This window comes from Amyelois transitella, chromosome 5 (assembly GCF_032362555.1).
Source record: "Amyelois transitella isolate CPQ chromosome 5, ilAmyTran1.1, whole genome shotgun sequence".
Taxonomy (NCBI): domain Eukaryota; kingdom Metazoa; phylum Arthropoda; class Insecta; order Lepidoptera; family Pyralidae; genus Amyelois; species Amyelois transitella.
Genome location: NC_083508.1, coordinates 5,047,106 through 5,072,521, shown reverse-complemented (window position 1 = coordinate 5,072,521; position 25,416 = coordinate 5,047,106). Strand labels below are relative to the sequence as shown.

Below are 25,416 nucleotides of genomic sequence, written 5' to 3'. Positions count from 1 at the left end.
GTTTCGCCGATTACTTCATTAGATAAAAGGACAATCACAATGGGACAATCAAGAGCAATCAACCGGTCACGAGATGCAGACTGACAGACGACACAAACGAATAAAACATCTACGTCTGATAATTTCTTCAAGAATGTTTATAAGTCCTACATCTATTAAATTTGAAGTTAACTATTTAAGTGATACATAGATGATTTCCGATAAAAATCAGTCAAACTATCAGTCACAAATTTTCTTTACAATTTTGGAAATTGGAATATTGCTGATTTGAATATTTTAACTTTTGTCCTATGTACATTTGAAATGTAAAAAAAAATACACTTTAACTTAACTGGTTACAAGAATGGAAACGGGGAAGAGTCTAACAAATCAGAATGAGATGAGAAAATTATTTAAGTAATATAAAAAAAATTAGGCTGTTTCAATTCCAGACAATTCCAAATATTATTCATAAACAGACAGTTAACTACCTTAGTAAAATTTAAACATTCACATGAACCTTACCTTCGTCTTTACGCCCAAGTTATATGTCTTTTAAAGTTATGGTTTGGCAAACTCAAGCTAATCTTGAAATCTGAGGGGAATATATTCTGCAGACCAAGTAAAAGAAAATAAACCTCGTTGTTACTAAATGAATAACAAATCTGCTAATAAATGGAAAGGTAACCTCGAAGTCTCTAGTTTCTCTTTATTTTTTCATGTCTTGGTGTGGTCTTGCTCCATCTGTTAGGTAGATGCTGCAGCGTGAGCAAGAAAGGCGACGTGATTTGGCGGTAACCCTGCTCGGGCTCGGGCTCCGTCGGCGCGCCTCGCTGGAAATCAACAGTAGTCGTCGCCGGCAGCCCGCGCAGAGAGACGCCTCATACGACCCTCTATGATGTTATCGCATGTGTCAAATCGCGCTGTTTTGTCTGCATTTATCGTAAACAAATCATAGCCAATTGACAGAAACATTAATTGTTCAATGAAATAGACCTCCTGACGGTCGTTAACTAACATGTCTTGTTTTTATCTTCATAAAAGAATCTATGCGACCGGCCGCATTGAATTGTTGAAGTTGCAATAATAAGGTTGTAATATTTAGAAGGTGTTTTTTCGGAGTTCTGGGTATTAGTGAAAGGAGCATTAAAAGATTGTGGTGTTTGAGTGTTGGTTCGGTGGCTAACTGTGTTGTGACCATAAGTGGAACGTCTGAATGTGCATCATGTACTTGTGTTACAAGTACAGCACTCGGCAAGTCTCGCAGACTATGCTCAATGACTGCTGTTAACGAAGCATCCAAGTCAAGGCGTTTTGCTTCGTTTGATTGCTCGTTCATGACTTCGTCATTTTAAAGTACTCACTAGGTAAGTTTGCTTGAATAAGGATTGAGCTTGTATTCAAATCCATGTTTGCTTTGTACTTTATTTCGTTTCGCTCGTCCGTGAAGTAACTTTTTCGGAGTAATTTATGATTCAATATTTTATTATTAAAAATATTTTTTTTGTCATAAGCAGTCCCGTAATCCCGTTTTACAATACTTATTTCAAAGAAAAGACACGAAGAAGGTTGCCTACAGTTGTCATCTCAAATATTAACGCAATATGTCTCATAACGACGAAATTTCTTTTGAAACCATTTAAAATTCTTATGTATTAACATTTATAATTTATATTTATATGAGCAAAGTCGTCGTAAAATGATTTTGTTAAGGCCAGTAATTTACAATACCAGCATTTATCGTACCCTTATTTGAAAAAATAGATCTCTAATAAAATAAATAGTAGATTCTTTATTTGCTATTGTTGAATTCAAGCGCGAAGGCTTAAATTCAAAGGTTTTATTCTTTCACCGCTAGCACACTTTTATTTGACAATGTTCGCGAGATCACTTAATAAAATCTACTGACTACTGCGGGACTTATTTATAACTTTATAGAACATTGTGACCTGCGCCTGAGGCTATTTTTTGTTATTTTCTAATATCACGCGTGATTGAAAACTTGACGGATCAACTATTATTATAATATCTGCAGCATACATAAATCTATATACCTACTGCAATGATGACAATTCTGATCGCGTGATTCTGTATTATAAGCAAACGATTCATATTCTATTGTCTTCAGATTGTCCATTATGCCAATAACTTCCGTGTTTCATAGATCTAGGTAACACTGATGTATGTACATAACTTACAGTTATGAATAATGCAGAAAGCCCATGTTTCAGTTATCGGAAACTTTAGGTCAAGTTCTACGACACCTGTGTCATACGTGTGTTAGAAATAACATTACAATTTTTGCCGGGTTATGTTTTCTGGGTTTTGTAAAAGACGACTGAGGGAGGGATAAATATGATGGGTTGAACAACTCGTGCTGATTTTAATTGCAAAGCGTTCCTTAATCGCTACTTTTTACTCACTATATAATCTATAATTTGACACTTTTGGAAGAGTACGGACGGGTTATATAACTAGAGTAGATACAATATTATATTTAATTTTCTAGTTCTAATTAGAAAAAAGATTTGATAAGATAAATGGTGGAACATTTACGGGTGACGTCAAATAGGAACCGGTTTCGCTAAATCTTCCCAGTACAGGTACGGTTATGAGAGAATTGTTAAAGCTATTTTAAGACACAAAAAAATCATACACCGAAATGAACTATGAATAGTTTGATGGCGTCGATGGTATTTTTATTTGTCATGCAAACGGAGTTTATGATAAATAACGATGTTTGGTCTAAGATGATATTTCGTTGAAATATAAAAATCAGTTTCTACCAAATCTTTTTACACCAACCAAATTATCATTGCGGTTCACCGTGCCCTTTGTAATTAACAACAATTCATCTATACATTCAATACTTATCGGGGCCTTTATAAAAATAATAATTGAGAACCTGCCTTTTTTACGGCGCCCGTTATAATACAAATAATACCAAAACAATATCTCACTATCATCATCACTATATCCCTTGTGGGGTAGACAGAGCCAACTGTTTTGACAAGACTGATAGGCCACATTAAGCTACTTGGCTTAATGATAGAATTTAATGTAGCTAGGTGAGGTACTAACTCACTAATCGCCTAGGTAAGACGTGTTGTTCATTATTTGTATTCTTACAATTTATAGATCAGGTAAAATTGATAAGGACCCTTAGACCAGTTTTTTACTTTTTTACGAAATATCTACTGGAAAGATTTGGGTAAAATCAGATTTGGGTAAGATTTAGTACCTATCTACACGAAGAGAATATAACCTGGGATAACATAAAGGTTACTTTCTTTCCCACGGGGTCGAAGCCTCGGGGCGCAGCTAGTGCATAATATTAATGTAGAATATTTTTTAAATTGTTGACTACTTCAGTTACGTAGACATCATGCTTTGTACATACAAAACCTAGTTGTCCGCATGGTATAATGGATACCCAAATAATTAATGACCTAGGTACTTATTTGCGTTGTAACGGACAATAATATAAGAGATTTTTTTATTAATACAGAGATAAAAACACAACATGACAGTATTTAATCGGAGTTTATCCTCATAAAACTTCTTATTTCAAGATCATGACAGTCATCGCATTGAATGTTTAAATGTAACAGATTCCAAAAAAGCCTTTTGCAATTTTAAGGCTTATTATAGGACTGATGATTACCTGAATGATAAAAACATCTGGCTTGAGTTTGGCACAGGAACCTCGTAATTAATTTTAGTTTGATTTGAACCTTAATTTCAAAACACTCTGTACATAAATCTATTTAAAATTGGCAATCCATAAAATATATTTTTTTTTATTCATTATTAAAATCTCATAGAAATTAATTAATCTGAACGATGTATTCTCTCGTCCACATTTCTATTCTAAGTTTGGATAGTTGTAAAGTTGACATTGTTGAAAAAAAGCTGCAGTGCAGTTTGTTACCGCTTCTTCTGCATTGACGCATTGGAAGCAGCAGTAAACTTAGTTTTAAGTAATATTTGACGTCAACAAATATTGTGAAACCAAAAGATTTGACAATGAAGTATCCTTTAATAACGAAAAAAAATTTTGAATTTGAATAAAAAAAAAATTAAATTATTAGTGACATTGGCAGAGAAACTTAATAGTTTAACCTGTATGAACAGCGGGTTAAACATAACCATATACGTATGCATAACGTTTAATGTACAATCGATGGTATAAAAACCGAGAAATCTCTACCGTTGAAAACACGTCACAAGCTTTTCATCATCATCAACAGAAAGACATCTCGTTTGAGTAAATGGCAACATAATACAGAAAACTATGTAAGACGAAGGCAAGATCTTTAATAAGAAGTGGAACACAATAAGCCTTACTAAATAAATAAATAAACAAAACTGAAACTTCTCCTCGGATCTTACAAATCGCTATCGTATTCGTGTTAACTAACCGTTTCAAGGTGACGTTCTTAAATCAGTTTACATACAAAAAATAATTATGTTTTATCCCACAGTCGGAAACATACAAATTCAGATGACAAAACAACGATAACGAGTGGTCCAGATCTCGTGCTTCCTACCCCGCATTATCATTCGCCCCACGGACATGCGCACGCGCATGCACGTGTCATCATTACAGACATTACGTGAGGAAAATGTACGAGTTACTTCCCACAACTTCGTGTTTTATTTATCTGTAAAATCTAGGCTTTGTTTATCTGCACGTATCTAAAATTATTTTTGCCAAAGAAATCTACTTTGGTATGTAGGAGTTGGTCCATACTCATACAGATGATGTGTAACTATCGTCTCCGGTAAAAAAGGGTCCTAAAAGTAATCTTCTATATGCACCTAGCGTATGGCTATATTGATAAAAAATAATATTACATACATCATACACGGCTTCATTTTTTTTTTAGTTGAGGGAATCGAATAGTCATGAGAATAAAAAGCGATGGTTATCTGGATAGCGTTTCGAGTAAAAGAAGAATCCTTTTCATCAAGAACCAAAAAATATAAGTTTCATTATTATTTTATGTGAATTGTGCGTGCAAGGTGTACCTTACTAAATCTGCAATTAATCCTTCAATCTTAGTCTCAAGGTTCATTCTTATTTACGATTATAGCCTTACTCGCATTTCAGGCCGAATCATAAATTACCAACAATAGAATTCGTAAATACATACATACATACATACCGTCACGTCTATATCCCTTGCGGGGTAGACAGAGCCAACAGTCTTGAAAAGACTGAATGGCCACGTTCAGCTATTTGGCTTAACGATAGAATTGAGATTCAACTAGTGACAGGTTGCTAGCCCATCGCCTAAAAAAGAATCCCAAGTTTGTAAGCCTATCCCTTAGTCGCCTTTTACGACATCCATGGGAAAGAGATGGAGTGGTCCTATTCTTTTTTGTATTGGTGCCGGGAACCACACGGCAAGAGAGAATTCGTAAATTGTGAACTTTATACGCCAGAGTTTAGTTAATTTCAAAGTTTCATTATCGGAATGCGGTTTGTCTTCTCTAGTTTTCTCCACGAAAACTTAAAGAATGCTAGGAATGATTGATGGTAGGGTTTTAAACAAACATAATTAGGTACATAACTTGAACACTTTTGATTAAATTAACAACATTTTTAACAATGATGTAGAAATAACGGTGCGCTATTGCTAATGTTAACAGTTACAAACTAAATATAAGGACGAACTGAGCAATGAATTATAAATTTACGGTTCATTAAAGAAGCTTAGATAAATTTAAAATGATATTAATTTAAAATTTACTTAGCTGATATATACGAGTATTACTTTTCTTTAGTTTACCAAGTTTAAGCTTCTATAGTGTTCAGAAACCATATAAGTAATCTAAGCCAGGTAGCGAATTACAGAAGTAACATCGCTATTATAACCAAGAAATAAGATGATAATTTTCAAATTAAAAAAGTACCTAGTCAACACCAAAAGATTTTCGCTCGATCTAACAAGAGTAAACGCAATTTAATTCGTCGGCTCAGCTTCCCACGCGCACTTTTATTGATTCAATTCTCTAGTGTAAATATAAGATTTATTGACTGCGATCGACAACGAAGTGTTTACTATTCTGTAGTCAAGGGGCTTAGAACCAAATAGATTCTGTGCCAAAAGATATAAACCTGTCTATGTGGAGTTACTAGTAACACACAAAAAATGAAGCAGATTCACAACAGCTTTGAAATCACTTTCAACATTTAACGTTCTATTTATAGGTTTATGTCATCATAGACTTCATTGGAACAAATTTTGATCTGGTACTAGTTTATTTTAGCAAATCAGTTATATACGAGTAGTTCCGTGATCAAAATATTGATATGGGAGATATTTTTATAATTAATGCAGCAACTGATTTTTCTCCTATGCAGATTGTAAAAGTCAATCATAGGCTAGTTCCTGTCACTATCTCTGAATATTAAGCCAACCACCATTAAGCTAACTTAGCCTTCGACTCTAGTCTTGTTTCATGTGTGTGAATTAAGCTTATAATTTGTATAGCAAGCATCTCTTAATCATTAATTCTAATTTCAATTTCGTTTCCAATTAAAATATTTTAGAATTGTGTATAATTTTACATTATAATGTTTGTAACAAATGAATTAGACAGACAAATCTAGGTAAGTATGATACTTATATACACATAGGTACAGAACATAGTACATATGATCACGTCTTTATTCCTTACGGGGTCGACAGAGCCAACGGTATCGGAAATACTTAAGACCAATCGAACGTGGGGTTGCCAGCCCATCGTCTAAAAGAAGAACCCCAAGTTAATAAGCATATACCTTAGTCGTCTTTTTAGACATTTATGGAAAAGAGTTAGACACAGATAGAAAGGAGAGCGACACACGGTTATTAGGTATGATAGTACGAGAATATATTAAAGGTGGCGCGAAGCAATTTTTTCCAATTTTATCTGTTCCAATATATATTATTAAAGTACATTTGTGTATGTACTATGTTTGAATATATTGTATAATTTTATTTTAAATAGAAACGAGTCGAATAGAAAATAATGTAAAAGTTTTGTCTTTGAGATGTGAAATTTGCGAAGTCGTAGCAGCGCTACGCGTCTTCTTAGAACTGCTTCAGTTGTAAATATTTTTTTTTTCATAAAAACTTTTTTGATTTAAATGGGCTTTAATAAAGCTTTGACAACAATGAATGTCACGGTAATGTAGCCATTTGTTTGTTTAAGGTAAGATCTCATAAATGGTACCTCGTTTCTTTTGTGGGTTCTAGTTTTGCCTCCAGGTTTCATGTTGTTCATTAAAATGATAAATAATAACAACACAAAGCGAGTAATCTACATTACAACGAATGATTACGATTTACTCGAAAGAGTCCGTCGGAGTTACAAAATTCTAAGGTACAAATAATAAAGGCCTTTGAAACTTAATTTTGTAGAATCCCTTATTCGAATTAAATAGTAAGTCTGGAATAGACACATTAATTTAACTAACGATCTTTGTGTCTCTTCTTTATAATATTGCTATACAAACTTAGTAGTACTTATTTCAACTAATTACTAATAATTATAATTACTTGATTCACATACATCTGCATTATCTTTTTACATTTTTGGTATGAGCCATACATTACATTGACCGCTTCCTTGTTTTTAATCTATAAATAGTTTTATGAATCTCTGTTTGTTCGTAGAGAATTAGGTATTTGCAGCAATGGATTTGTAACTTTATTACGTACATCTAACACGAATAAGTAATTAAACATAACAGTTCTCTGTTACTTACAGTTTACTGTGCATGTTTAATTTCTTGACATGGAATGTACATTAATAATTTAAGAATAACAAAGCGTGAAAATATTGTTAACATAGTCAGAAGCATTCGACTGAACTTTGTTTCGAAAATATTTTTGTTTATTTCCTTAAAATCCTAACCGTAGAGAGATAACGTACGTTTTACACGAACAGACGAATTTGCGCATTACTTAAACAGTTTTATTTACACAAAAGAGAATAATAGGTGTATGTGATGAATAAAATAGTAAAGGCCTCCTCTATCATATATATCATACATCCCATGCATGCGTTTTAGGGTTATCTGGCCATTGTTCATGATGTCATCTCCTCTTCTCCATATAAGATAATCTTGTTTTTTCCTTCTCTATAATAATAGAATCAATTACTTGATCCGTCGCTCTTCTTTCACAAAGTGCAGTAACAAGATAAGTTGCTGTTACGTATTGGCACTGTGGCGCCAACGAACTAGCAAAGCCGGCAAGTGTTTACAAACAGACTCGGAAGCTTCACAACAGCCCTTGGGGACGGCGAAACGATATAAAACGTTGTCATTTCCCTCGTCCAGAAATGAACTTTTGCACGCTGTGATATAATAAAAAACTCAGTAATTGTTACTGTTTTTTTTTTTTATTTAATTCATATTCGTACTGTTTCATACATACTACATTACATACTAACTTTTGACATGTAAGTACTAAACAAATTTACGTAACGTAAGCTACAGAAACAAATATTTAACCTCAATTCTCGTCTCTAAAATCGAACTTCTGAATTTAGCTTACCTATTATACATATACCTACGTACTTAAACAAGTATACAATCGGATATTTTTCAATTCGGTCTGTTATTGAGGTCGGTAAATGTCAAACTATCTACTCGAATACTTAATATTTACGATGGATTCGTTTCAGTTGATGAACGAAAGTTTTGATAGCCATCCTTAGTTAGGATCAAGTGAGTCATAATGCTAATTTACCTCTTGTATTAAATACCAGTTCAGAGAACTGTGCAGAGAATCTAACAAGATTTGAATTACACTTAAGGCTATTTCTGAAGCTATATTATGTACGAAAAAAATAATAAACAGGATCAAAAGCAAATATTAAACAATTATTGCGGCCTGTTTCTAGAACCAAGTGAAATTTATTTATCCATATTCACGTTATCTTTGAAAATTACTTTTTTAAAATAAATTTATAAAGTTGATTCTTATCAAATTAAAATTAAATCGACCTACTAAGTTATTACTAAGAAAGATAAAATACCCTTGATAATCAACATAAAATTATGCAGATAATTTCAGATAATCAAGTTAGACTTAGTTTACTAATATTATAGACTTTAGACTTTATATTTAGCCTTTATTAATTATATCAAGTAAGAACACGTGCTTCAATGAACTCATGAGTCATTATAATCCTGTATGTATTAATAATACAAATTCTCCTTTCAAACGGATATAGGTAAGTTCCGGACAAGTGTGAAAGTCATGATGAAATTGACATGATGAAATTATATCCAACTCTCTCCGCAACTCCACATGCGTTATATGAAAAATATCGATTTATTCCAGGAATTTCCAGGGTAGGTATTCTATCTTAGTGCACTTCACACACTTCTCAAGAAAAAAACATATCACCGCTCTGTGAAAATTTCCGATAATATATTTTTTAGTTAATCCTTAGACCACATAAGATACCTACATTGTAAATTTCAAATTTCTAGACCCAGCGGTTTGGGATGTACCTACCTTATCTGTGAGTCAGTGACTCATTCAGTAATGGAAGATTTTGCGATTTATACATAAATGATTGCCAAAGCAAATGTGCCTATTGCTCTAACAGAACTTAAAATAGCTATACAGATAAAAACATTTGTATCTTGTGCAATGAAGTTTAAATAAATAAATAAAAAACATAAATAGAAATAAAAGAAATAAATGGAGGAATGCTCCACTCCACCCACAAGGCTTGCTCCCTTAAATATAATTCATATTGCACTGAATAATACTGGATAAATATAAGAGGGCCATATCATTACATAATTTTCATAAAAAGATATATATATCTATCTATCTATCTATTTAATCTGAATAAGTTCATATAGGTAGTTACATACAGTGAGGGGCATCGTGGCGGTAGACTTATTGATTTTTCATTATAATTCGCAGTGGCATTGAATTAATACCACCTCTATTATTGTACTCAATTTGCCAGATTGAGGCCAACGCTAGTGGAAACTGCAGTATCTGCATATTTTATAAGAATTCTAATGGAATTTGTTGATTTTATAAAAAGAGGCACAAACTATTCTAGGTCAAATTTATTTTTAATGTACAATACAGGTACACTAGTGAATATATCGAAACCATTTAGCCTATACTATTATTATAAAGACAACTTTAAAACCTATCTCCCAATATCTATATGAATTACTTATTATTTATGGTGAATCTTTGCATATTTATTTGTAATGTTTTCACACCAAAACTCTGGATTGATTTTGATTATAGGGCATCGAGATAGACAAAACCTTTACGAGTAACGAAAGTTGCGTTTTTATAAAAATGCCCACGATAACAAAACCCCACGCAAAAACTAGCTACAGGACCATTAAGGATATTTTCTCTTAGGAAATTTGTATGAAATGAATTTTGCATCTAGCTCGATTTTCGTGTAGTGTAGGAATTGAAAGTAAACCTTCTCATTAATGGAGGTTAGAAGGCAATCAGAGAATAGGATTAGTGGTGAAACGTCGGGTATTGCGCTGTACATATAGCGTGTGTTATACTAATTAGTGATAAACTTTCTTTTGGGTTAATAAGTTGGAATGCGAAGGCCTAGTCGAATCTTGATCAAATCAGTACGTCTTGGTCAAAGGTCAAGTTAAGAGTATCCAAAACCGACAAGCTTGCATGACAAATGTTGATGAAGCGAAAGTATACTCTTCTATATTCCTCTTCCGGCAAGAGTAATGTTAGTTTTGATGTAAAAAAATATTAACCCCATCAGCACTGAGGTTTCATTGTACGTCATGATTCTTCGTACTCAAATGACAAGAACATCAGAAAATATCTGTTGTTGAAGTTATGTCTCATTGTTTGCTCAATCAAACTACCAATATATGTCTGTACTTCGGTAACTCAGAAACTATTACAATAGACACATACGGACGACATATCATAATAGACTGGGAGGCGGGTGTTGATTCACGCCTGGCTCAGACACGGGCGGCATTGTTTCTACGACTGTCGTGTTCCATCTATTCCTTTTCACACTAACATTGCAATGAGTCTGAAACCTGCAAATAGCATGGATTTTTCCTATTTTTATTAGATATTTGTGAGTTGTGATGGTTAAGTCTTGAACATTGATATAGGTGCTTTGTACCACCTTGTATATAAGAAAATTTTCTTGTCTGTCGGTCATTTTTATTTCATTAGATTAACTGGTTAATAAGTAGGTATAAAATATAACTTAATGTATTATTGATCCTTTTGTACTAAAATGTAACAGATTTTTTAAATCCAAAATGTGACATGGTGCCGTATGGTTTCCGGCACCAATGAAAAAAGAATAGGACCACTCCATCTTTTTCCCATGGATGTCGTAAAAGGCGCCTAAGGGATAAGCTTACAATCTTGGGATTCTTCTTTAGGCGATGGGCCTGTCACTATTTGAATCTCAATTCTATCATTAAGCCAAATAGCTGAACGTGGCCATTCAGTCTTTTCAAGACTGTTGGCTCTGTCTACCCCGCAAGGGATTTAGAAGTGTATGTGTATGTATGTGACATGATAGGTAAACAAACTAAACAAAAGGCAAGGCTGATTATATCGATAAAAATGTTATGACAAATTAAATGTCCAAATAACTCGTAACTTCGCTAATAGAGCCCACGCAGTAAAGCCTATGGAACCAATATCGAAGTCATAAAAATCAAGATGGTACCGCATCAGCACTCTCATTTCACTGGTCTGTAAAGGTATTACACGACAGCCGACGCTGTGGAAAACAAGTTGCTACTTCACACTGGTGATTTGGTCATTTTATAGATTTTTTTAAAGCCTATGTTAATTTTAATGTTGATTATGATGAAAAATTTCATATGGGTTCCACTAAATAACGTGTTTTTCATAACGATTTTATCGATATTGACAATCGTATTGACACATGCATGGAAATTAATTTGTTAAACTTGTATAATTTTAAATTAATTTAATTTGCTGCGCCCTAACAGGGTTCATGTTTGAACTAATGTACTTTTTATATCATATGTACATTTTATGTAAACACATGAGATGCAATAAATGATTGAGTATTGAGTATTTTAATAGTCTCAGTAGTCATTAAAGTTGGAATGTTGCAAAAAAAATTATAAAAATACCTATATACAAACATACATATAGTCACCGTCACCGTCTGTATCCCTTGCGGGTTCAGAAAGAGACAACAGTCTTGAAAAGATTGAAAGGCCACATTCAGTTGTATGGCTTTATGTTAATATCTATATCCACAAAAAAAACAATTTTCTGAGATAAATGCAAAGGATAGACGATAATGAATGTAGATTTGTGTCTAATGTCTTTAAAATACTCTTAGTACTTAAAATACAACTTTAAATATAAATTGACTCCTTTAAATATCATCATTTTCTAAGTAAACAACCTAAATATAAAATTAGTTATGAAAACAAATGCTTAAAGGCGTTTGATGTTATTGGAATGGAAACATAGAAAGTTATACTGTGTTACATAATTATTGGAAGGATGTAAAAATAACTTAGCTTTTAATCTGCGCTGCCTCTTTGATTATGGATTTTCCTTTTTATTTTGGTTGACTGGAAGAAATCCCGATTGGGATAAGTCCGCCATTGTACATATTCTTTTATATCCAATGACTGTTCTGTTTTTCTTATATTTATTTTTATGTGCAATAAAGAGTTTACAAACAAACAAACAAACTTATCCTCTGCGCGCTTATCCTCTCAATAATTTATACACGACCTTCGTATTTGTTCATTGTACAAATAAATTCACATTTTTTTAACTAAAGACAATGTATATTCATCCACGATTTAGATTTAAATCTATATTTGTAAATTGACATCCGATGAAAATGCTGCAGTGTTTGTTGTTTGTTCCGCCGCTTTTTCTATACATGCGCATTGAAAGCGATAGTAGATATATTTAAACTTAAGTTATGTTGACGTCAGTAAGTGATACCTTGTATCGAATTTTGAAAATAGAAAAGGTAAAAAAATTTTTAAATGATTGTTATTAAGCATTGACGACAAAAATTTAAAAAAAAGTAGTTACAGTTTGCTAGCCTAGAACATGAAGCTTTTTTCATTTATAAGCTTTTCATTTATTGACAATGGATTCATGAAAATCATCGCAAAAAGGAAAACATTTTACTAATCAACAAAGACTTTATCACGTACATTTACATGTCATAACTATCGCAATTGACAGAAGAATATGTCGTTGATTGTTCAGCAAAATGAATAATATGTCTTCGTTATTTACATAAAATCTTTGTTAATTTAAATACAATATGTAGGCACCTAAAATTTCCGTGTTTCTTTGTAGACATTTTAACGTAATAATGTACTTAGGTATATAACTATACATAGGTACATGGGTATATAAAAGTAGTAGAAAAAGATACCCACTATCTTCCCACGTAAATGATGCTACGGACAAAAGCTGCTTAAATATATACATAATAATAAAAACTTTGATAAGAATCAATTACTCAACTTTCCATACTCTTAGCTAGTTTGATCAGAGTACTTAAAACGTAAACTACAAATGCTTAATACTGAAAGAACAAATTAAATACCTAACCTTCGTCTTTCCTTGACATAAACTCATTTACGGGATTCCATTACATAAAACCTCCGAGGGAAATGATCGAATGCTCCGAGCACTTGATTCGTTGAGTAGAATTTCAGACGATTCATTTAAAATGGCGCATAGAAGATACTTTATTTCGCAACAATTACAAATTGAAATTCATTGTGAAGATTCATCATGTTTTTTACTTTCTGTTGTTCATAGCATTTCACTATTGGTCAACTTTTATAACATAAGATTAACAATTCTTCAAGAATACTTTGATAATCCAGTTTTACCAACATTGAGGAAAGAATTAAAGTTTCTAAAATATCAACATTTACAAACTTATTAATTGAAACTAACACTATACTTTGTATTGTTTAACAATCTTTTGTTTGAAGTACTTTTGAAAACAATTAGACAACAAAAGCTGTATTGGCGCGTTTGAAACTACTAAGCTTTCTTTTGAGATTTCTAGTTTTACACGGCGCGGCGTCACCTCAAGGAAACATTTGCTTCCGTTCCGCTTAATTAAATTAAATAGATTGTTCGCACTTGGCAGTCGTGTTACCGTAATACACGAAATCTGTTACAAAACAAGCTGCGAGGAGGGGATTATATGCGAAGTGCTCACTTGGGGAAACATGTTCACGAGTGAAATATGTACAGACATATACAACTTTGATAAATAACCATTTCTCTCGGGAAATTTATATCCATAACACCGTTTTTATAAAATATTCACTCACTTGTTATAGCAAATTCTCGATTAAATTGTTGAATGTTTGCTTTTAGACTCAAAAGTAATAAGTATTTTATGTAGCTGTAAAACGATTTTTCAAGTTTTAACGGTTTTAGTTGTTACTACTAAGCCTTACACCGACTTTTTTCTATAATAAAAAAAACATATTTTACATTTAAACTAAAAATCTTAACATAATTCCAATGAGAAATTCTTGTTTCAAAGATTTGACTTTTAGCTACTACTTACTTTTTACTACTGTCGTGTTTCTAGATTAGATATTCACTATAATATTGACCCGAACGTCTCGACCGTCTTGTTAGAGAGCTCTGTAATCAATTTTCAATAGCACTATAACCACTTAACAACGTATTTAATTATTATCGGCACGGAAGCTCTCAATTAATGTAAACATGAATATCAAAAGATAATATTGATATTGTTATATAAAAGATCGCACTATGATAAGAATGCTTCTATTCTTTAATGCGGGAATTATTGTTCTTACAATCACACTAATCTGGAACACTTACTGAATACGAAGCACTATTTTATTTCGTGATTCGTTTCGATTATCAATAAAACTGACTTCCGATGATAATCACGATATTCATACTTAATGTTCTGATTGTGTGTAATGCTCTCTTTGGACATATTGTTTGTATTATATATCTTAGGTAGTTTAAATTTAGGCATTTTTTGTACTGGTAATTCCCACGGTAAAAATTGGAGAGTAATTTCAAATTATCTTAACCTTTACATAATTTAAACTTTATCTGTTTTCTTGTTCACCAACATCATGGCGTAAATAACCCTTTATCTTCACCAGAACATTAAGTTATATAGAAAAGTGTAAACACAACCTAACATTAGTGAATAAATTATGTGACATTACTTATACATGATGAAATCGTGGTGCGAAATAAATGAGGATGACACCCGCTTTGAAAAGGTCACATAGATTCATTTCACCGCCCACCCACTATGAATGTAAATTGGAAAACTTGTAGGTATATATTGCGTAAAGTTCACAAAATTTCTGTACATGACAGGAAAAATAGCAGTCGCCGTAGGATTTTTCTGCCCAACATTAAGGTTAGTAAAATGTAGAAGAAAAAAAAGAAAAGCTTCTCAGTTAACTAATTTTCTTCTGCTTTAAAAAAATATACTTGTTGTAACTCCTTCTTTTTAAGTTATAATAATTGTAGATTGAGTTTTCTTACAATTTACTTTATAAACGAGAAAAGTCTTTTAAGCGTAACCTAGAGCCCGATTAAAGTAAGTTGTACTCGATTAAAACTTTGCTTGGGCTCAGATTGGTGAATGAGCGAAAATAGTGAGTACCTAACCTTTACTCAATGCTCTTGATTTATAAACTTGAATTTTGTTTATATCACTTTTAAGTAAAACTAAATTTTAACTTACAATCGTATTTGGTTGGTAGTTACAGTATCTTCTTATTTATTTATTCATATACACATATATACATATTTACGGACATAATATCCAAAAAAGTCAATATAATAATAAATAGTTATACAATATTTTTGTTTCATCTTTTATGTGAATTTACTGCAATGGAAACTTACCGTAGCGCATATTTTATTAAATCTAAAGGATTCGATATAAATTGATCTACGACTATGTCTGCATAGCAGGAAGCAATAAGGTTCTTTTTACTGGTTATAACTAAACCACATTAGATGAGACGGCGTGTTCGCACGTAAATCAAATTACCAGCAATAATGATGCATTAGTTAGTAATTTTCAAGAACACAAAGCATTTTTCAAAATCTTTGTTTTTTTAAAAAAACCTATTTATTTATTAAAAACTTAATTTAGCCTTAAACGTACAATAGCTAGGAGGACTTAATGTATAGGTAAAATATACAAAATCGATTATTTTATACCTACTATGCAGTAGGTACTTACTTGTTACTTACTTGCACATAAAGCATTGTCTCAAAATCTCCACTGAAGCTACAAGATTTTTACATACTTAAGTACTTATACCTGACAAATAAACACCCAACAGGTCTTTGACCTGCGGCCACTGACGTCAAACGCGAAGCTGCAACACATTGTTGCAGAACTTGGATTAATATCACTAAGTTCATATTAGTTGTTAACTAATAATTTTATGTAGTACGAGTATACAGCTAAAACACAATTCTTATTTGTAATGTTTCTGCTACTTACACATTATTTGTTGATGATAATGTTTCAAAACCTTATTTTTTCAGAATAAGGGTTCGACATATTTTAGTATGCCGAGTAATAATTGTACCAAATTTACCTACTGCCTAAAGAGAACTTGAAACTCTGATATACTATAGTAAAGAGTGTCCGTTTTTGGAAGTTCGTAAAAACCTTCTTACATATACTCATGTCTTTATCCCCTACGGAGTAGACAAAACCAAAAGTTTTGAAATTAGTGGAAGTCAAATTCAGCTGTATGGCTGAATGACTAAATTGAGATTCAAATAGTGACAGGTTGCTAGGCCATCGCCTAAAAAAAATATTTCAAGTTTAGTAGCCATTCTTTTGATTGACTTTTACGAACTGCACGGAAAGAGAAGTAATTCGTAAATACCAATATTTTATTCCATTTCCGAAATTGCAATATCGCTGAGAAGGCAGTTTATCATCTCCGATCGCACTTTCCACAATTCCCGAGTTTTTGCTATTCGCAAGATAACGGATGAGGTTTATTTATCGCCCCATTTTTCCCAATCTTCAGTCCAGCCCTTATTCGTACTTTCAGATCTGATAAAGTTATCCCAAGTTAAATAACGAGGTGTAATATTGCTACTGCGTATTATGTAAGTTTCATAGATGGTAATTTCAGAGTTATTTCTTTCTCCAGATCAATATTGAGCAGACAAAGAGTTGAATTTGTGTTCAATCGCCCTGAATAAAGTGTTGTAACAAGCCAAAAAAGAATAATGTTACTGACAGAAATATTTCGCGAATACTCTACAATTAGTGCTCCCGTCTACAGAGTAACGAGTGGAAAAAGCTGTTTCCCTTCTCAGGCCCTAGACCGGTAGATTGGATTTAGAAATTTAAGCTTCTCAATTGGTACTTAAATTTCACTAAAATTCACCACTTTAGATTAATAAGGATGATAATAGGAGTATGTTATAGAAAGAAATAATAGTATAAGGCAATCGATTAAAGATTTTTGTTAAAAACTAAAAAACTCAAAAACCTAAGTGACCAATTTTGATGAGAATTTGACACATAGACAAAACATTAAGGAGAAGCATAGACTACTTTTTTCTGGAAAATTCATGCTCCACGCATATCAATTTATAGAAAAAGGACATAGATATAGGTACATTGCTTCCTCACTACAGACAAAGTAACAATAGCATCCAATGCACTGGCAACAATAAATCAGTGTTTGTTTACGAAACATTAAGATCAAAGACAGCTTCATTTGCTAAGTTAATTGAGTTCCAAGGGATTAGGGTAATTGAGTAAATTGCCAGGCCCAACGTCTTACATGGGCATTTGCAGATAAACATAAATTGACATAATGTTAGTTTTTAAACAACTGAAAAAAGTAGGAAGTTCTGAATTCGACCGTTTTTTATAATGTATGTACAGCATATCTCCGATATTTACGAGTATAATCCTTTTCGCATTCATAAGAGTAGAGTGTCCGTGTAGTCCCATAGAAATTTGGTCAAAGTCTGGTCATAAATATGGAAGATACGCCAAGGTACACCTTAAAATTCAGCAAGATAAGCTCTGCAGTTAAGTTAATATGTAAATGATGGTGTATTATGGCAAAGGCCTCTTATTACAATGGGAAGCGATGACGTAGTAAAAATCAGTACCTACAGTCAGCAGCATATGTAGCTTACTTAGAAAGAGCAAAGGGAGAAAGAGATTAGATGCAGAGCTTTTATAAAGTTTTAAAAAATTTAATTGAAAATTTATCGTTGTTTGAGGTGGTGTTTATTATTGTTAAGTGCATTCCCAGTTATCTATAGAGTTAAAAGTAACACAGATCAGATTTGTATAAATATATAATTGTTTTTAATACATACATACATACATACCGTCACGTCTATATCCCTTGCGGGGTAGACAGAGCCAACAGTCTTGAAAAGACTGAATGGCCACGTTCAGCTATTTTAATTAATAATTGTTTTTAATGTTTTTTTTTAACTGATGACACTTTTCAAATAAAACATAATACACACAAGTGATTAAAGATCTGAAGAATCTTTGAAGTCAAGTAATAAAAATGAAGTTTAATTCATTCAATGATGTTATTGTCATATTGATTGTTTCAGGATATGATACAAGGTCAAACGTAATGACTTTAACACGTGCATGTATTGATAGAGATGCTTATATCAGTTTATTTTTTGTTTTGTTCACTAAAACATTACTAAGTTGAATTTAATGTAAATGTAATGATCTCATATATCTTTATGATATTATTTAGATATCTGTGGTAATGATGATCATCAGAGGATTTCCACGTCGCAGTTCCGGACGGACTAAAATATTTTGTTATTGTTAAAACATACCTACTAAAAAACATTTTACATTGTCTCCATAAGTGTCAACGCTCCTATAAAAATTGAAGCTTTAAATGTGTTAAACATTTTCTATTTTAATACAAAGGTTGTTCGCAAACTATTGCAATATTTTAACAATAGCCTCAAGTTCAAAGTGACGATTGCTTGGAGTGAATCTTATTTTTAAAAAACAGAAATGCAGTACCTACTACCAGCATACAATAAAATTAATGACATCAGTATTTTTTACCAATGCAGTAATTTCTAAGTGTGCAATTTGTTAGTCTTAAAAAAAGCTAAACCCAGTGAACCATATAGTAAAACATAAAGGTAAGTGACGTTGATTTAATTTAGAGACAAGACTCGCTTGAGACTGTGCAGTGAAATGGAAATCGCGTAGGTAGTGTTTGATATCTTTGATCATACCTCAAGAGAAAATAATATTCATGCTTGATATTATAACGCATGCATGCATAATGCTGAATTATGTAAAAACGTTCGTACCCTTTGCTTTCTGAAACTGTAAAATAATACTTTTCTTTTTTACTCCAAAATGAATTACATGTATTCAAAATATTACCTTACTACATTTTGACCTTACACAAGCGCTAGTAACCAGCGTTACTAGAGCCATGAATCCTCTATTAATCTCGAACAGCCGATTTTTTCAATAATGAGTACAATAAATGTATTGTAGAAATGTCTAACTTTATTAAAAATCTTGTTCCATCCATCCCTTCTACAGGTACTTTCGGGACAGAACGAGCATTTCACAAAATGAGACATTGTCTGCATTTCCAATCATCATAAGCCTTTTCAACCGAGTATAATAAGACTAACATAGGTGTAGGCCTTCTTCGAATCCTTCATTCTGTTCTGTGCTATAAGTATACAATTTTTGCGCATAGTCTTTCCGCACCACATTGGCTCTCGTGTTTTAAAATTTTATATGTACATATTATTAAATTTTCATTATAAGTGTGATCCCTTGGAAGGACATTCAGGTAAAATTTACAATTTATTTCACGTGAACAAAAAAAAAAACAGCTCGCAAAGAAATAAAGATACTCTACCATTTATTATCAAAGCGTAGTTGGTTGGAGCAACGATTTGGTACAGTAAACATATTATACTCAATGTGAAACGCAGGTGTTCGACGCGGGGAATTAAATGTTTTCATAATTCTCTGAATGAGATGAATGACAAAGCTCACCTGCCTAATTAGATCATCTTTTATACAGTAAAAGAATGGATATCAAAACGTGTTGTTTTTACACAAAAGTAAGGTTTTAATAAGCAACTTATCAATAAATTTTACACATAGTTCAAATGAATAGCTTTAGATGAGAAATATAAAATAAAGGAAGAGTGTGTATATTATACCTATGTAGTTACTCGTGATAATAATTAGGTACCACGATTCTGTGTGGGTTTAACTATAGTGTCGTAATTAGGGACCAATTGAGGTCAAACAAAGTTTAAAACAAAGTAAACTTATATGATAATAAGATAACGATTTTCACTATTAATGTGCTACGACTAATTTTGTGTTTCACTGTAACGGCTACGCGCAACATTTCGTAGTAGATCGTAGGCTATCGAAATAAACTCTACGAATCTATAAAAAATAGTAAAATTAAGGGCTGGTGTATATTGTTATTTTAACAATAATTTTCTGGCACATGTTTACTTGACTTGTTTGCTACGTATCTATTTTGATATCGAATTATATCAATACCTGGTCCGCTTATGGCAGCATGTGATAATATACAAAATAATTAATGATGTGGCAAAACTTATTCGGTTGTTTGTTGATCACTAAACCAAACACTCAAAATCTCATCTTTACGTAGGTACAATTTTTTTTTTTTACTTTCTTTTTAAACGTTATAAAGTATTATTCTATGCTTTAATACAGTTGTTTCTAAAATAAAAACCCTAAAAAGCAGAGGACACTATGCTCTTACAATGTATACAAGTTCAAAGAGGTACTTTAATCCCTCCGCCCACCGCCGCGTGGGCCAGACTCTGCAGGCTATACAGAATATCACCAACACTAATCTACTTAGCACATTATACACGAGTACATTGAAAGCGCAACAACATATTCGTGTTTGTTTGAATCGTCTACTTGAAGCGCAGTAAGTAATACACATTTTTGTTTTGCTGTTATGCTTAGGAGCTTCTAGTACAAATAAACTAGTCTGAATTTCATGTTGAAGAAAAAGGTGACTAACATATTTTTATGAATAGTGAAAACCACTGAAAGAATTCATCAGAAAATGGTTATACAATAATTACGCGCGGATACAACCTTAGAAAACGGAGTCATGTGACATGTGTTTCTCATACTCAAATAACATAATACAATATTAAAAACATGTGGACAATTTTTTACCGTAGTGTCATTGATTAATCAAAATGTCTGATTTTCTAAAAAAATATAACATGTCGCTGGGAGATTATAAGATTTACAATTGTTAAAATATCCGTATTCACTCAAAATTTGTAGGTATTACGTCTTATTAACAATGTAAACACACGAAAATCACTGAATGAAGTAGGTACCAACAGTAAACAGTGAAATACAAAAAGTAAACTCAAATTGACCAATAAGACATGGGGACAACGATTTCTATTCATGTCTCAGGATTTCAATAGCAAATACGACAGTATGTTTTCTCACTAGCTTTGCATAACAAGGCATTCGAATAACCACTAATGGGAACTGTGATACGTTTTTGTTGACAAATATGGTCAAACATTGGCTTTAGGCATAGTTGTTCTACAATAGATCCATTACAAAATTAAATACACACTTATGAAACTGCCAAACTTGTATGAAAACAATAAGAAATTCAACCTCTTTGTGAACTGCGAAGGTAGTTATGTGTTACTAAATTATGTTTTTTATTTTTCTCAAAGAACTTTTGTGAAAAAATTCAATGAGTGCATATTGTAAGATCATAATTTAATTCTATTGTTGTTAAAAGTCAGTGCATTAATATAGTTTGTATTAAGTTTATTGTTAGTACAAAATTGAGATGGTTTACAAAGAGTTATTTTTCAGTTTGATTGAAATGCTTAATTGAAGCACAATCTAAAGCTTTAATTGCAATGCATTTTAGTTTGTATACAGACATGATGAATTCTGAATATGTGTATAATATAAAATAAAAAATTGATTGAACTCATAGGGTTGCTCAGGTAAGTATATATGAGTATCTATGTACAGTCGCCTCTATGCCATTGACTTCTTATTTTATGTACACACATAAGATAATTAAATAATGACAGAAGAAAAAAAATCTAAAATTACTTTCTTTAAGAAGATCTACGAAACGTCTTTATCGAGAAATTTAGTTCTTGCTCTTGATCATACGTGTAATACACAGTTTTCATATTACGCATGCTTACAGATTGTAAAACAGTTAAAAATACCTTACCTAGTGACCGGATCTCGTAAAGGGGATTGTGTAAACATCGTGGCGAACCATTTTCTTCCCGAAATACCGGTCCGGGTTCAGTGGCCGTGGAAACTGGAACAAATGTGACTGGGAACAGTGGTTTCTGCGACTGCAGGGTCACCATTCACGTCTGTTCTCTAAATTTAAAATCTTTCACTGAGAGTGTAAATATTTAGATACGCCATGAGCCATCAAGTGGGTTGGGTGGTTTTATAAGGAATTTAATGAAAACTTAAACTGTAAAAAAAATGTATAGTAAGTACCTATCTAGTTATTTTTATAATTCATAATATATATGGTATATTGCCCTTCTATTGTTTTCCCAGAACTCTCACAGGGATAGAAATCAACAAGAGGTTTCGCTATATATAGGCGGGCGTAATTAGGTACTGTATACGCAATAATGCGTAAAAAAGACACCTAAAAAACGAAGCCGAAAAAATATTCACAGACATAAAATACCTGTAAAAATTCCACATGACTATTAATTCATAAAATTTCAATCCCGATAGCAATGAAAAGAAAATCCACGAAGTCACACACAAATCCGAACTAATGACAACTGCGGCAACCCTACTCTCGCATAATGCCGCCGTCACTCGACTCGACTCGTGATACAATAGTAGATCATCTCGTCTTCTTCATCCGAAATTTATTATCCTCGAGTCGACAACTATGTCCTTTCTCATTCGCCTTCTTTGTCAAGTCAATTTAAGTCCTGCACTATAATTTCGCTAGTTAGTATCTGTTTTTATTTTAGCTCCTTGTGTTTTCTAATTCCGATCGAAGCATATTCCCGGTCGAATTTTCAGATGTCGCTAAGAAAGCTCTCTAAAATCTGAATGTGTATACAAGTCATGGAGTGACACAACAAAATATTTTTAAGGGTCGGCTTTCTTTTTGTTAGGTACTTAGCTGATTAGTTAAATTGTTGAAGCTGGATTTGCCCTATGTAAGTACTTATTTAAAAATTAAAGCGAAATCCACGAAAAAACAATTAAACAACTTTTGGCAACAATTAATGCACCAGACAATACCTGTGTGAAACACTTGTTGTCTGGTGCATTGATTTGAATAATTTATCATAATTTTGTATGGCAGATTTTGGTGCCCTTACCTACGAGCTAAGTTGTTATTCTCAATTAATGTAATTAAGACTTTCAGTCAAATCTGAAAGTATTCTGGAAATCCGTAAGGTCAGCCCGAGGAAATACTATAACCAGAGAGCTGACTAGGATCAGATGCCAGGATGGTAGCGTTGTGAAAGGAGAAGAATGTGTACTAAAGATATGGAAGGACTATTTTGAAAGTTTATTTGAAAAAAAGGAAGGAAATAAGAAAGATTTCTGCTATAGCGAAGAAAAAGAGAATGAGATGGAAGGCGAAATTGAAATGTTCGAAATTGTGGAAGCACTTAAGAGTATGAAAGCGGGAAAGGCTGCTGGGTGTGATAGAGTGTCGGTCGAGATGCTTAAAGCAGGAAAAGGCGTAGTAGCTAGTCAGTTGTACTGCCTTTTCAATTTGTGTTGGAGAAGCGGCCGAGTACCAAAAGATTGGTGTAAGGCTGTTATCGTGCCACTTTACAAAGGAAAAGGGTCACAGCTGGACTGCAAAAATTATCGTGGTATAAGCCTGCTTAGCGTCGTCGGCAAATTGTATGCTAAGGTATTGTATTAGATTAGATGGTATTAGAGTCAGGAATGAAACTGATGACAAAATATGGGATGCTCAAGCGGGATTTCGAAAGGGAATGGGATGTACTGATCAGGTCTTTTCCTTGCGGTGCATAGCCGAAAAGTTTTTGGCCAAGAGTCAAAAAGTCTATTGCACATTCGTAGATCTGGAAAAGGCCTATGACAGAGTTGAGAGGAATGAATTGTGGTCAGCACTTTCTATGCATGGGGTGAGCAGTCTCTTAATACGAGCACTGAAATCCTTATATGAGGATTCGAGTGCTTGTGTCAGGATAAACGGAGCGCACACTGAGTGGTTTAAGATTGAGAAAGGCGTTAGGCAAGGATGTGTTGCGTCACCGTGGCTGTTCAACCTATTTATGGATAGCTGTTTGACAGATTTGAAAGAGTCTAAAAGTGGATTAAGGATGAATGAGTTACTCGTCAAATGTCTGCTCTATGCCGACGATCAGGTTATACTGGCGTCATCAGCGGAGGAGTTACAGGAGATGGTAAACTGTATGCATGAAGCTTTAAAAGAGAAAGGAATGAAAGTGAACGTAAGTAAAACTAAAACACTGGTTTTTGAAATGGAGAAAGAAATGACAGCATGTAATATTTTGATTGGAGGAGAAAAAGTGGAGCAAGTGAAAGAGTTTGTATATCTAGGATCAAAGTTTACATCAGATGGCAAGTATGATAGTGATATTGAAAGGAGAGTGAACGCGGGGAACATGGTGAATGGAGCTTTGCATGCCTTTATGAGCAGTCAGAAACTATCCAAAAAGGCTCGACTGGCTGTGCACAGGGGCGTGTTGGTCCCGACATTAATGTATGGGAGTGAAAGTTGGGTATGGCAAAAGAAGCATGAAAGCAGAATAAATGCAGTGGAAATGAGAGCGTTAAGGAGTATGATGGGTGTGAAATTGAGTGACAGGATAAGGAACAGCGTGATAAGGGAATGTTGTGATGTGAAAGAAGATGTAGTTACAGGAATAGAAAAGGGTATGTTAAGATGGTTCGGTCATGTGGAGAGGATGAATGAAAGCAGGTTGACTAAGCAGATATACAAGGAGAGTGTGGAGGGAAAGGTCGGAGTGGGAAGACCTAGACGAACGTATCTTGATCAAATTAAGGACGTCCTGGTAAAGGGTCAGGTCAAAAGTACCCGAAACCGCCGAGCTTGTATGAAGAGAGTTATGAATGTGGACGAAGCGAAAGAAGTATGCAGAGATCGTGGCAAGTGGAAAGAGGTAGTCTCTGCCTACCCCTCCGGGAAAGAGGCGTGATTTTATGTATGTATGTATGTATGTATGTAATTAAAGCTGTCTAAGACAAGGCATCTTAATTTACATACTCGCACAGTCAAGATTTAGCAAAGTATTTTCTATTGGCTGATCCTATTCT

The 25,416-nt window shown here is 33.1% G+C and overlaps 1 protein-coding gene across 4 annotated transcripts in view; it reads left to right on the top strand.

Annotated features, from left to right (window-relative positions):
• The window catches only part of LOC106139076 (diacylglycerol lipase-beta), a 52,502-nt gene that overhangs the window by 4,908 nt on the left and 22,178 nt on the right, over positions 1-25,416 (top strand). For 3 of the 4 annotated variants that reach the window (XR_009656907.1, XM_013340427.2, XM_013340424.2), the window contains exon 1: positions 842-1,346. The exons of the other annotated variant lie outside the window; for it this stretch is intronic. The gene's annotated coding sequence lies outside the window, so the exon portion shown is untranslated. Of the gene's footprint in view, positions 1-841; positions 1,347-25,416 lie in introns of those variants that run through there. 4 annotated transcript variants of the gene reach the window in all.